At 38.0% G+C, this 12786-nt stretch overlaps 1 protein-coding gene across 3 annotated transcripts in view; it reads left to right on the forward strand.

Moving 5' to 3' along the window:
* Nucleotides 1–12786, forward strand: part of PLEKHG1 (pleckstrin homology and RhoGEF domain containing G1) — a 137038-nt gene that overhangs the window by 8817 nt on the left and 115435 nt on the right. Inside the window, exon 2 of one of the 3 annotated variants that reach the window (XM_069787004.1) lies at nucleotides 4328–4413. The exons of 1 other annotated variant lie outside the window; for it this stretch is intronic. The gene's annotated coding sequence lies outside the window, so the exon portion shown is untranslated. Of the gene's footprint in view, nucleotides 1–4327; nucleotides 4414–12471; nucleotides 12493–12786 lie in introns of those variants that run through there. One more of the 3 variants, XM_069787006.1, reaches the window with a different exon arrangement.

Consider the following 12786-nt stretch of genomic DNA (forward strand, 5'->3'; position numbering starts at 1 on the left):
CATACATACCTGACAGATTCATCTGCCCACCCTGGCTGTGTGCATCATGCAGCTATTCCAGCTTCCTGGGTGCCAGGGCCATCTGAATGCCTCTTCATTGCTGTTGTCTTGTAGCGATGAGGAGTCTGCCCACTATATGGTTCTTTTTTTCATTTTGTTCTTCTTTAAATCAATGCCCGTGCTTCATGAAAAGTCCTTTTTGTTTTCAATAGAGGATCGGTGATGCCTGTCTTCTGACAATTTCAGAAAAATGTACTGGGTAGGTTTCTCTTATTTGTTAGTTATAAACATTGAGTCATATCAGGAAGTGATTAGTTCTGGTACCTGGGTCAGAGTTACTTGTCTATGCCCATACTTGCCCAACACTGACTTCTTTCCTGGGGACAGTCTGAGGTCGTACCAGGGATGGGCTGGAGGAGTTGTGGCAAAGATTCACTCTTAGCTGTTGACCTGCTCATGCAACTCAGCCTTTGTGTTGTTCACTGTTGTGAATGGGTAGAGTGAAGGAAAGTCTGGGAGCGCTGCATGTACTTAGCCCATGAAATGAGCTTCATATGTCTGGGAAAGCGCTCAGCTGATTTCATGTGGAATAATTCCATTTCCTTGGGATGCAGCACATATTGTGTCCGTTCATCACAATTACGTCATGCAATGAGTAGGTGCTACAGTATGTGGCCTTCCCTTGATGCTGTAATAGGCAAGCTGCTTTCCTTGGACAGAAAAGTTGAGCTTTAAGTACTGGCACATAAATCAGTAGAAATCATGTCAAAAAAATTCTTTCTTTAGTCTTCGTCACTGGATGAAACCTGCACAGTGGTTTGCCATCTAACACATGTGAACTTCTACTAAGAATTTAATTCTCAGCTTTTCTTAGACGACCAGTATATGGAATTGTTTGGCAAGAGTATTTGTTTTAAAATACCACAGTATGTTGACACCATTTTATTATGTTGAATACACAATATGATCCAAGTTGTAAGGATGAAGTTGTCTGAATGCGAGATGTGATTTAGTATGGTTGGGGACCAGATAAGAGCAGGGTTGACAATGAATGGAATGTATGTCTTGATAGCCTACTTGTAATTTAAGCAGATTTCCACTTATAAGTTTGTGGAACACAATTACACATAGTTGGATGACTTTGGCTTATTTTGGTCTTTTCCCCTAGCAGAAACAGGGTAGGGAAATTCTTAAGGATTAAGATTGCAAAACTCAAACCCATGGTTTGAGGGGACCAGTTTATTGGAGTAAAGTGATAATGTTAGCCTTTCACTGAGCATCTCAGTCCGGGACCGTTAGTGCGTAGCGCGGAAGGGTTGTGTGTCATTTACACTTAGGAAAACTGAGGTGAAGATGATCTCAAAGACTCCTAAGAGAACAACATAAAGCACCCATCCTCTTGCTGCAAATTATTTTGGTTGCCTCCCATGCAGAGCATACCCAGAAAGACAGCCTTGATTTTACTGAGGTTTGAAAGATAGTTTTCAAGTTTCTGGGCTTTTCATTTAACATTACAGTGAAATCTCCAGATGCCAGAATGTTTTTCATAGGACAGCCAGTCATTATGATTTAAGTCAACTTAAATATCTGAATGTAGGTTTCTTCGGGGTTTTTGCTTCTTAAACTGCTACTTGCTTGATGCTTTAATCCTATCTGTTTTCTAAAAGTGATGAAGAATGCAAAGCTTTTTTATTAATAATTATATTTCTAGAATAACTAAGGCTATTTTAGAACATACAAACTTTTAAAAGATGAAATAGAAATTGTAGGACAAATGACAGTATATTGGTTAATCAATTTCTTTAAGTGGGCATGCACGTGTTTTCTTTGTGATAGTGTTTCTAGTGCAAAAGTGTGCAATATTCTTACATTGATGTTTGAGAAATAAACTGTCTATTCAGCCAAATTGGTAAAAAAATTCACAGGATGAAAAATTCATTTTCCTTACAGATTGTTCTGTTATATAGTATGATAATACCAAGATCTGTAGAAAACTTTCTTGAAAAAGTTAAGGGTTGATAGAAGAATGCTCTGTAGCATCCAATAACTTATGCTTTAGTTGATTTGGATGTGACTCTAGGACCCTGTCTGAAGTCATCGATCCAAAGGCTTTGAAAGGCTGTTGGGTGCTCTGGGAGTTAGAGAATATTGCTCAGCTTTAGGCCAATAATTTTACTCTGGAACTAAGAAGCTGTTATTGATGAAACTTCTATCAAACAAGAGTGCCTGTATAAAAAGTTTAGGCTTCTTCAGGATTGTCTGGTTTCCTGATTTTAATTTATTTTTATGTATATGCATACACACATATGTATATATACATATACACACACAAATATATACACATATATGTGTGTATATTTAAATGGTTGTGGTTGTGTTGCCAGTCTGTCTCTTTCTAGAGCTTTTAAAGAAACAATTTTCTCTAGCAGTTGAAATTGAGTCCTTTGCCTCTGGAGGATTTGAGACTAAGGAAACTTGCATGCACTAAATGGAAAGTAGGATGGTAATTACAGCTCACTTTGTATTTTTGTTTCACTTAATTTACCATCTGAGGTACAGTCAGGTGGCTGAGCATTTCAATGTTACAACAGTTACAGTCTAATCACAGGAACCTGGTAAGACTACTCATGTATTTCCTTCTTCAGATTCATAGAAATGTTAGTGGAGGCTATTCTATGTATTCAGTTATGAACAGAAAAAAACTAAATGCGATAAAGTTGTTGTTATGATCATCACTCAGTGATACCAAAAGAGAAAAAATGCACTCTCTTAATCTGTGAAATTGCCTTGTAGTGTTGATTTATTGCTGTAAATATAGCAACTGGATGAGGGAAAATGTATTGATATTTCATTAAAAAACCCCCAAACTTCTCTTGGGTGGAGTAGTTTTTGTATTTAAAAAACATCTGTAGATGAACATTATGCCACATTAGTAAGATTGAATTGATTGTATTACGGTTGAAGTTGAAAGTAGACCAATGTTTTTTAAATGGATTTTTGAAATATAAAATCTTGCCTGTTTATGATTTGGTTCCCCTAGACCAAATTAACCTGGACACTCAGTAGGGACTCTGTTTATTCTGGCATAAGAACAAGCATGGGGCAGAGCTTCCTGGTCTCAAAAAACTGGTGATGGTAAGAGGCCTCTGCAGTGTTCCCAGCCAGCTAAATGCCTGAGGTATTTTGCCATACAGGAAATCAATTGCAGCTGAATGTGCACTGTTTCCACTCCAAGTATATAAACAGGCCTTATGGTGATATTAAAAAAAAAAAAAAAAAAAAAAAAAAAATCCGGCCTTACATTCAATAGGTTCTTGAAAGTTTAGAGCAAGAACATTTGATGTTTGGTTTCTGTGGATTCTTCACTGTCACCTTTGGCTGAGTCTGTAGCACAGAAATAGCTCAGGAGGAGAGGTAAATTAATCTTGGGGTCTTCTAGAACAGGCAAATGTAAAGCAATGGCTTAGAGAAATGAAAATAATAAAAAAGGTATCTTTGTTCAATTCCTGGTTGATGTTCCAGTTGATGTTCTGAAGCTGGGAAGGGTTACAAATTTAGCAAAGGAAATGAGTTCTTTCCCTCATTAAATCAAGAATCCTGCATTTTTTAGGCTTCAAGATAGGTTAATAAATTTTGCTAGAAAAAGCTGCATCACAATTACAATAGCTGCTTTTTTGTGAAGTGGTAGAAGAAACAGTATTTTAATTTGGATTATTTATCATTCTTTGTTGACCTTTTGAAAATATCTAGGTCAGCTGCAGGTACCAGACAGATCTCGGAAAGTGACCCATGGCTCTGATTTGCTTTAACAGCTAGAGCCGTGTCCTTCTGTTGCTCACTAGGAAAGTGAGGGTTCATTTGGACAGAAGTTTCCAGGCATTAAAGATAATTAAGTTTAAAATCAGCGCTAACAATATCCAGAAGGAGCATGGCCTGAAGCTTTCCGGGTTTAGCGCTTGGGAGCCCAGCAGCACTTTCCTGCTCTGCCACAGATGTAGAATGCAACCATAGACAAAGTGTCTGGTCTAGATTTTTAAAGATATATGTAGGTAGGCACTTGCAGAGGTGGTAAGACTCTTAATGGGATTTTGGGAATCACATTAGCATCTAATTCCTATTCAAAATCTGACCCTTTAGCCTGTCTGAACTGGATTCAGCCCGTGCTACGTTTTATTCAGCTACTCTCTAAGGCAGAATGGGCAGGCAGTACAGCAAGTGTGGCTTAGAGGGTCTAAACCGGGGTGAGCGCGGCCTCCCGCAGAGCTGCGCAGTTGTGCTCCCTTTTATCCTTCCTCTAATTCCGTAATTTCTACCATCCTTTCTGCAGAAGGCCAGAGATTCAACAGAGGAGAGAAAAAGTGACGCCACTTTGTCTTATCTTAACCGTGATTCATTTGACGAGTGCTCTACCAGGTAAATTTTTTTATTATTATTTTAACTTTTACTTTAAAAAAACAAAAAAGAGATCGTGTTTGTGCTTCTGGCTGAGGTGATTAGTGTTGGTGTTCAGTGAACATGCCTCAAGTTAACCATGAGACTGCTTAGTATGTGGATTCACAATAGGTTGCTGTACTGTATTGGCCTGAAACATTGTTTAGCCAAGATGGTGGGTTTTGTCAGTGTGCATGCTAGTAGGGTTTTATGCAAATTAAATTAAAATTTTGGGGCACCTAAGTAGTTAGGGGAGGCTAAGTCTTTTTCTGTAACTGAAGTTTTGCTAAAGTTCTGTAGGTGAAGTGTTGTTTGGCTGCTTGGTTCTGTCCTTTTGGAGGTAGAAGTGCTACATACATGGAGAAACAATGATCTCTCCATGGGGCTGGGGAGATCTGGGACTTCGGTGTTCTCCTGAGACTTCTTATGTTACTATATGTTATTCTGAGAAGAAATTGATCTTTCATAGTTTTTTAATTATTTTTTTTTTAGGGGGGTTAATTTTATTTATGTACTCGCACTATCTGAAAGTCCTGGGGGACCTGGAGAACTTGAGAGCATAGGAAAAGCAGATTTAGATGCCATGGAAATGTAACTTGATTGTAATAACTGATTTCACTCATTTGATTATCTGAAACAAACTGACATGCCAGAAATCTTCACAATAGGGCTGGCAGGAGACTCCACAGACAATATTAAATAAGAAGAGGGCTTTAGGCAAGGTCCCTTTCTCCCTCCTTTCCTCCTCAGTGCTGGTGCCAGCCCAAAGGACTCTTTTCTCTCTCTGAAGAAAGCAGGCATTCAGTGATGGGTTTTGTGGTTAACAGCAGGGATGCTGCTATTTAGAAAAACTCGGTGACTTATAAATAACCTACTTCACTCCTTCCAGTGCTAATGCTGGAACCAGTTTAGCATGCATTATTTTAAAATTTAAAAAAAAAAAAAAAAGTACATTATGTTAATTGCCACTCTGGCTTCTGTGACCTGGGAGGGAATACTAATATGCTATGTTAGACCACTAGTTAATAATATTTATTATTTTACCCTAGTGATAGTGGGGCTTGTAATATAATTTTGTTGTATTGATGATCCAGTTGTGTTCAAATGTATTTAAAATTTTGGGAGAATGGCAACTTCGTGTTGGACCCAATGCTTTGAGATTGCATAGCTTTCATAGATAGACACTAGCAGGCTTGCATAGCATTCAGTTGAAGCTTACATCTGACAAACATTAGCGATATCTTACTTTCCTTTGGATCCAAAGGAGAACAGTTTCTGTAAGTAGGAAAACATTTTGCAGAGGCTGAGAGGGGAAAGACCAGAAATTCCTCTTCAGTATTTTCTAAAAATAACAAGATTTGAATACGGTTGCATGTTTTAACATACTTTAGAGAAAAATAATTGGCGTGACCTAAATTCAATACACTAGTTATCTGTGTTATTTGCTGGAAGTTAATTACTAGCATATTTTTTTGTCCACAAATGTGGAGAGGCTGTACATTCCCAGGTTCCACATAGCAAATAATTTTATTTATTTAGCCTGAAATTTGTGCATATCCAAATGCATGTGAAATATTTGCCTAGTGACCTTATAAAGTGAGTTACTTGCACAAATTCTGCCCTCCCTGCTCCCCGATTTCCATTTCATTTCAAGTGTGCTGCTTGGCCTTGGTTTTGAGTTGCATTGATTTTAATGTGTTTTCATGATGAACAGAAAAGCTAAAACAGACCGTCAGACTCAAATAACCTCTTTCTGAAAGCTGAGATAACATGGTTTGTGCATGTGTCCTAAGAGGCAGAGGATTTCCTAAGATTTTCTGGGATCCATGGCAGACAAGCGTTCACTGTGAAGTACTTCAGAAAATTGTTGTATCAACAAAGCTGGAGTGTGTGGGAATGTATCAGCTAATGGGATAAGGCATTTGAGGACTAGATGAAGTGCATTTAGTAAGGAATTAATTTCATGGGAAAGAGGAAGAAACTGAAAATATGAGGAGTGGTGTCCTGTAAAAAAGAATAGCTTAATGGTTTGGGCAGATACAACTTTGTGGGATGGATGTTAAATCTGTACCGAATAACCATCAGTAAATTTGCTAAATTTGCTTCATGTGCCAGACTTAAATCTGGAGGTTTGAAGAATATTTTCATTCTGAAAAACTTTTGGGGGTGGGGGAGATATTTTATGAAATTTGTTTATATTTTGCTATTATCCATTTGACTTATCTAACAATATTGTGTGGTTTTAATTGTTTTAAGAAGTTGGTGTTTAGAATATGCTGATCTTTAGAAAGAATGAAAACAGGCTTCAGCAGCTCTTAAAATCCTGACATCTGTTGTAGCAGAGAAGGAAACATCAGATCAATATACTTTGTTCTAACAATTCAGCATAAGTTTTATTATGCAGTGTGTTTATGCTAAAAATCACTACACAAAAAAATTCCTCGAGCATCTGTATCACTGGATGCTTTGTTTAGGCCATGTCTTTAATGGTATGAGGGCTTGCAAATCTGTGTGGGGGTGGAGAGGAATGATGCATGCCCACGTGTGAGCTTTTCTGTAAGTCAGTTCTATTTTTGGTAGAGGTATGGGGCAAAAATAGGGGTTCAGTTGCGATGTGAAGGCCAGTAAAAGCTTTCCTATTGTGGGAATTGCCTGCCAGGTTCTTAGAGCGGTTGCATTAGTATCCATGGGAATATTTGGAGTTTAATTTAGCATGCTAGATTAGGGCCTAATACCTTAATTAAGGCTAGCAATTTTTAATGAGTTTCCCCCAAACCCTTTGTGGCTGATTGTAGTCAGACTGAAACAGACATAATATAAAGTGCATCTCTAGGGTTTTCTGTGGTTGGCAATTTTATGAAAGCTGTTGTTCTACTTCAGAGTGATGAAGCTGACCAGTGAATGTAATCTTTAACAGAAGGATTCACAGATCTGACTAGACTTCTTAAAAATATTAATCCAAATAACTTATGCCAGTGACATATTGAAAGTCTAAACACTTGGTACGTTTAGACTAACGGTTTTATACAAATCGTGGTAACTGTTTAAAAAAAGGCTTTGTTAATTGATAAAACAGCTTTTCCAAATGTTGCTTAATTCTCTTGTCAGTTCACATGTTTGGGATTTTCTGCTGTGAAAAGATGAAATGAATTGTTTGGACAAATTCAGGAATAATATAATGAGGATTTTGTATAATCCATAGACAAAGTGATTTATTTTTTTAAACATTTCTGTCTTAAAGTGTAGAATAAAAATTCTTATCTTTATTAAAAAAAAAATCCCCAAAGACAAGCTCACTCACTCCTATCTTCCCCCCCCATGCTTGCCCAGAGTGGTCAGTCCTTTCCCGCTGCCATCTCCTATTGTTACGGTCAAATGACCAAGGAAAAGTGTATACTTCCTTTTGTGTCCAGTAGATAGGGGTTCTTAATTGATGACTGCTGCTTTCTTTCTGACAGAAAGGAAATGAATGGGCAGTAGTGATTATAGCACATCTGTTGTTTTCTGGTGAGCATCCTGTACAGCAGTGAAACTGTCTTGAAGACTATGTTCCCCTTACCCCCATTCAAGACTAGTTAATAGAGGGGCTGTGGGTGACGAGTGACTGTATTGTTCCTTTGTCACAGGTGTAACCAGAGCAGAAAAACAAATTGCACGCTCGAACAGAATGGCTTGTTTATATTTTCCAAATAAGTGTATTTTACAAAAAAAAAAGGAAATCTTGCAAAGACTTCAGGGAGGTACTGTGTTTTGATTGCACGATGTAGGAAATGAGTCCTGTCTTCATATTATAGTCACTGCATTGTAGGTGTAATACTCCAAAATCATACTGAAAATGGCTTCCTCTGGGGAAGGGCAGGGGAACAGCACTCATATCAAGGACCCAAAAGCTGAAACGGTCACGCAGCTTTTACTACAATTTCTAGGATGCAGTTTCTAAGTCTGTGATACCGTTGTCCATCTCCTGCTTGAGCATCTTTTGCTTGATGTGTTGCAGCCTAACTCTGGGGAGCTCTGTGGTGTGCTCTTGCCCTCCTGGAGAGGGGCTGGGGACGGAGCCAGGAGAAGCTCCTTACCTGGCTTTACAGGTTTCAGAGAGAGAAATTTGGGGGACAGATGGATGATGAAGTATAGGAAAGGGTCTGGCCTGAGAGAAGAAGGGGACTTGAAGGTGGGGAAGACAGATGTCTGGGGAAATGTTTGAGGCCGTTCAGTAAAGCGGCTGGGTGAAGTAGGTATGGGCTGGTAGTGGATCGTATTACAGCTTGTCCTCTGCGTTGTACCAGCCACAATTTTTCCACAATTTTCTTTTACTTTCTGACTCCTGTATTACAAAGAAGCCAGTGAAAGTGGGCTGCGCTCTGTGCAAACCCGGAGTGTGCCTATGGGGAACCTTTTTGTTCTCTCTTGCCACGCAAAGTGCTTGAAAACCTGTTAATCAAAAGAGCTCTGTAAATCTGAATCCTTACCACTTACTTTGTTGTCCTTTGTTCCTTCCTTTTGCTTTTATCATATTTAATTGCAGTGTTTCTTGTAAGCAAGGTGCCAGTACTCTGCTTTTGCACAGACTAAATATTTTGGTACTTATAGTGCTTACTGATAGTGCTTATGTTGAGCTTGGTTGAAGCTGGTTAATTAAAGTTAGCACACAGGGTAGTGCTGCCCTCTTTCTTGGGGGTTTCTGATGTGTGTAGGATAAAATTGGGGGTTTTTCAGCCCTTACTTGTCACTTGCTATCCCAAGAGCTGCTCTGTCGCTGCCCTCTTAAGCGAGGATCCCCAGCACTTACCAAAGGAGGTGTTGGGATGTACAACTTGTATCCGTAAGATGCTTCCTTAAGCTAGACAGGATTTTCAAAGAACAGATGCATAGGGCCACTAGAGATGGGAAAAGTAAGCAAGAATATACTGTGCTGTAGGTGAACAGCAACACAGCTGAATACAACGTTCATGATACCATAAATGAATCATGCTGCATTTAATGCCTCAGTGATACATATTCCCTTATGGTGCTGGCAAAATGGGCATCAAAACTGATTTCCACCCGCACTCTAAATTTGCAGACAGCATGGAGTAATCAACTGCATAATTATCCAGCATAGATAAGGTTAAACTTCCGTCATTGCTGCTTTTCCCTGGTCAGATCAAACTTCAGAAAATGGAAAAACAGGTGCCATAAACCCAATTTTAAGTGGCATGGGGTTTTTTTCCTTCTTTCCAGAGGTAAAGCTGGTTGGAGGATTTTTTTTGTGGTTTTTTTTCTTTTGTTTGTTTGGTTTTGGTGGGTTTCTTTTGGTAGGCTTGTCTAAAGGTAATTTAAGCAACTAAATAATATTTTTGCTTTCTGAGCGAGATGCACGAAGACCCTGTTCATGCCTCGAAAGCCTTTTAAACATTTAGCCTATCCCCATAGGATTTCAGACTTATCTTGCATCTGTTGGCAAGCATTATGTTGTAGCTAAATATTGGTCATGGCACCAGCCAAGTAATGCAGGAAAACCCCAGAGAATCAGTTGAAATCTGTTTGCTCAAGTCTACGTAAATTCTATTGTAGGGATGTCTTAATGCATTATGGTAAGTTTTAATAAAGATAGTAAATTGTCTGAGATTTTTGTAATTCCAAGCACTATGTTGATGTATTGTTCTGTACTTCTTGCATGACTCATGAGAAACACTTGAATATTTGTGACTTAACATATTCAAATTGCTATATAGAAGTTTGCTAAAATGTTTTTATTATGGAATCCTGGCTTTGGGAACAGATGTGACTTCTTTCAGCCTAAGCTAAAGATATAATATGTGACTTAGAGCAGGACTGTAGATTGTTTTACAGTATTTTCAAAGGCAGTTCTTTGAGTATTGATGCATTGATGACTATACATACAAACCAAAATCCTATTAAAAATGTAAGAATACTTGTTCTGTTGAGGCAGATATTCATTAAAACATGATACATAGTTGTTCAGTAAAAGAAACTTCAGCAAGAACTTCAACCTTTAAAAAAAAGATTAGCTACTGCTTTTATCAGCACGGACATCGCTTTGAAGATACTAAACATCTGGTTTCTGTCTGGGAGAATTATGTTCTGTCCACTTGACCCTTTGTAAAAGTAAATATTTTTATTAGTTACGTTATGTAGGAATTTGAAAAAATATTTAATACATAACCCCCACCACTTTGCATACTTAGCTTCAGTTGTATAAATACAGTACATCAAATGCTGTTTTGTCTTTGATTCATGAGTTTCTTTTGTAATTAAAAATTATACCAGTATGGAATTTGATAGGAGACATAACTATGTTTTTCCTTGCTTTCTTTGTTTTCCTTTTTAAAAGAAAATAGTCCTCATTTTCCCTCGCTCCCTTGTCACCTCTCAAGAGTGTGTTTGTCACCCCCACAGACATTTCAGCCCGAGCTTCTTTCCTTCAGCTGTGACTGTAAACTGTACTTCAAGGGTAAATCCAGCCTGGATTATATTTGGTTACTACATAATTTAGATGTGTGAAGTTACCTAGTATAGATAGTTGTATATTTTGTGTTTGGTATTGCAGTCTTCTGTGATCCAATGGAGGTTAGAGATTATTGGAGAGGTAGCTTCTAATCCTGTTTTCAAGGTAGAATAGAAAAGACCTTAAAATCACAATTGTTATATTTGTTTTGTCCACACGAAAATGGATTACTTAGGAAAAATACCCTCCATGCATAAAAGTTTAAACACTAATGTTGCCTGTTTCATGCCAGTATGAGAGTGAGTGGATATCTTTGAAAATATACAATGTAGCCTTTTAAGTAAGGAAAGGCATTAAACTTTATGAAATGTTACACTTGAGAAATGATTTTAAAAGTTAAGCCAGTTAGGAATTTTTCAGCCTAGAATATTTTGTTGGAAAATAGCAATTTATTGAAAACAGAACATTCACATAAACAGTTTTCAATTTAAACTATCAGCAAAAGAAGTTTTTAAGATACAGGATTGTAAGAAAATGTGGTTCAGTTCCATGGAAAAATAACAACATAATTTAAAACTGAAGTGAATACTATCTCTTTGGAAAGTTCTGTCTCTGTTTTTTTTAATTATTATTTGGATTACAGCCCTTCAACAGTCTCTACCTCTTCCTCACAAAGAACATGGATATTTTCAAAATTCTACTATTTTTCCATAAGTTGGAAAGATAGCTGGTTGCTTCTAGTGTACTGATGTTCATTTTTGCAAATTGTTCCTATGGAAAAGATTCTTCTGTTGTTTTAATGTGAACAGTCTGACAGATGTCAGACACAACGTGACTCAAGTCATGACAAATGATTCCCTCTACTCCTTTTTCTTCCCCATTTGACATATATTAAAATTCTTACTGATGACTTAGCAATGAAGTTAAGATCTAAAAAGAATTCTTACAAATTTGATTTGTCCTATTTATTATTATTATTGGTCTAAATTATGTTGCTTATGTAATAGGCACCATAACTGCCTGTCTCTTTATTGGATGTGCCAATGTTGAGGGTTTATTAATCTTCAGGGTGAAGTGAAGCCTTTCAAAAGCCTACGTGCCACTTTTAGTCTCAGAGTAGAGAGCTTTTGCTTAAGTGGGTTGCAGGATAATTGAGGATGTTTGTGCCAAATCTGTCTCAAATCTAAACCAAAAATACTGAGTTTTATGTGTTTATTTTGGGAATAGGTTCATAGTTTTAAAGCTTGCCTCATACACCAATATTTATGAGAAATGATAATGAAGTGGACTTTAAAAAGGACATTATAATTTAAAATGTTATTGTCTCTCTGAAGCACATCTGGTTAATGCAAGATCTAAAGCTATTAATTTGGCCAGGACAATGAGTTCTTTATGAATTGGGGCTAGCCCATTGAAATGAGTTTGCTCCTGAATTAATGATGATGGAGGGTGGGGAGTTTGGAGTAATGACCATCTGCTGGGTTGTTAATGTCCAGCAGACTTCAAGAGACACAGTGACGCCGGTGGTAACATGCCTGCGCTAACCTTAATATCTGTATTGTTACTATGCATAGACCAAGGAAATAAAAGCTGGATGAAACTATAAAATTCAGGTAATTTTGTGTGCGTGTGTGCACGAGAGAGAGGACTGTCTTCCAGAGGTGGAAGCTTGCTGCTCGTCCAGTGGAGTGAGAGTGCTCAGTGGGGTGGTGGTGGGGGAAATCCCTAACAACCAAATTTACCATTCAGCGTTCTTTTTCTGAGAACAGCTTGATTTGATTGCCCCACTCCCCAGGAGAGATGAGAGGCAAAAAACCCAAATGCTTTTCACTCTGGGGACTGGAGGAGCCCCACACAAGTGCTGTTGTGCTTCATCTGCTGTGGTGCAACAGGGCATGGGTGGTAAT

Source organism: Haliaeetus albicilla, chromosome 7 (genome assembly GCF_947461875.1).
Source record: "Haliaeetus albicilla chromosome 7, bHalAlb1.1, whole genome shotgun sequence".
NCBI lineage: Eukaryota > Metazoa > Chordata > Aves > Accipitriformes > Accipitridae > Haliaeetus > Haliaeetus albicilla.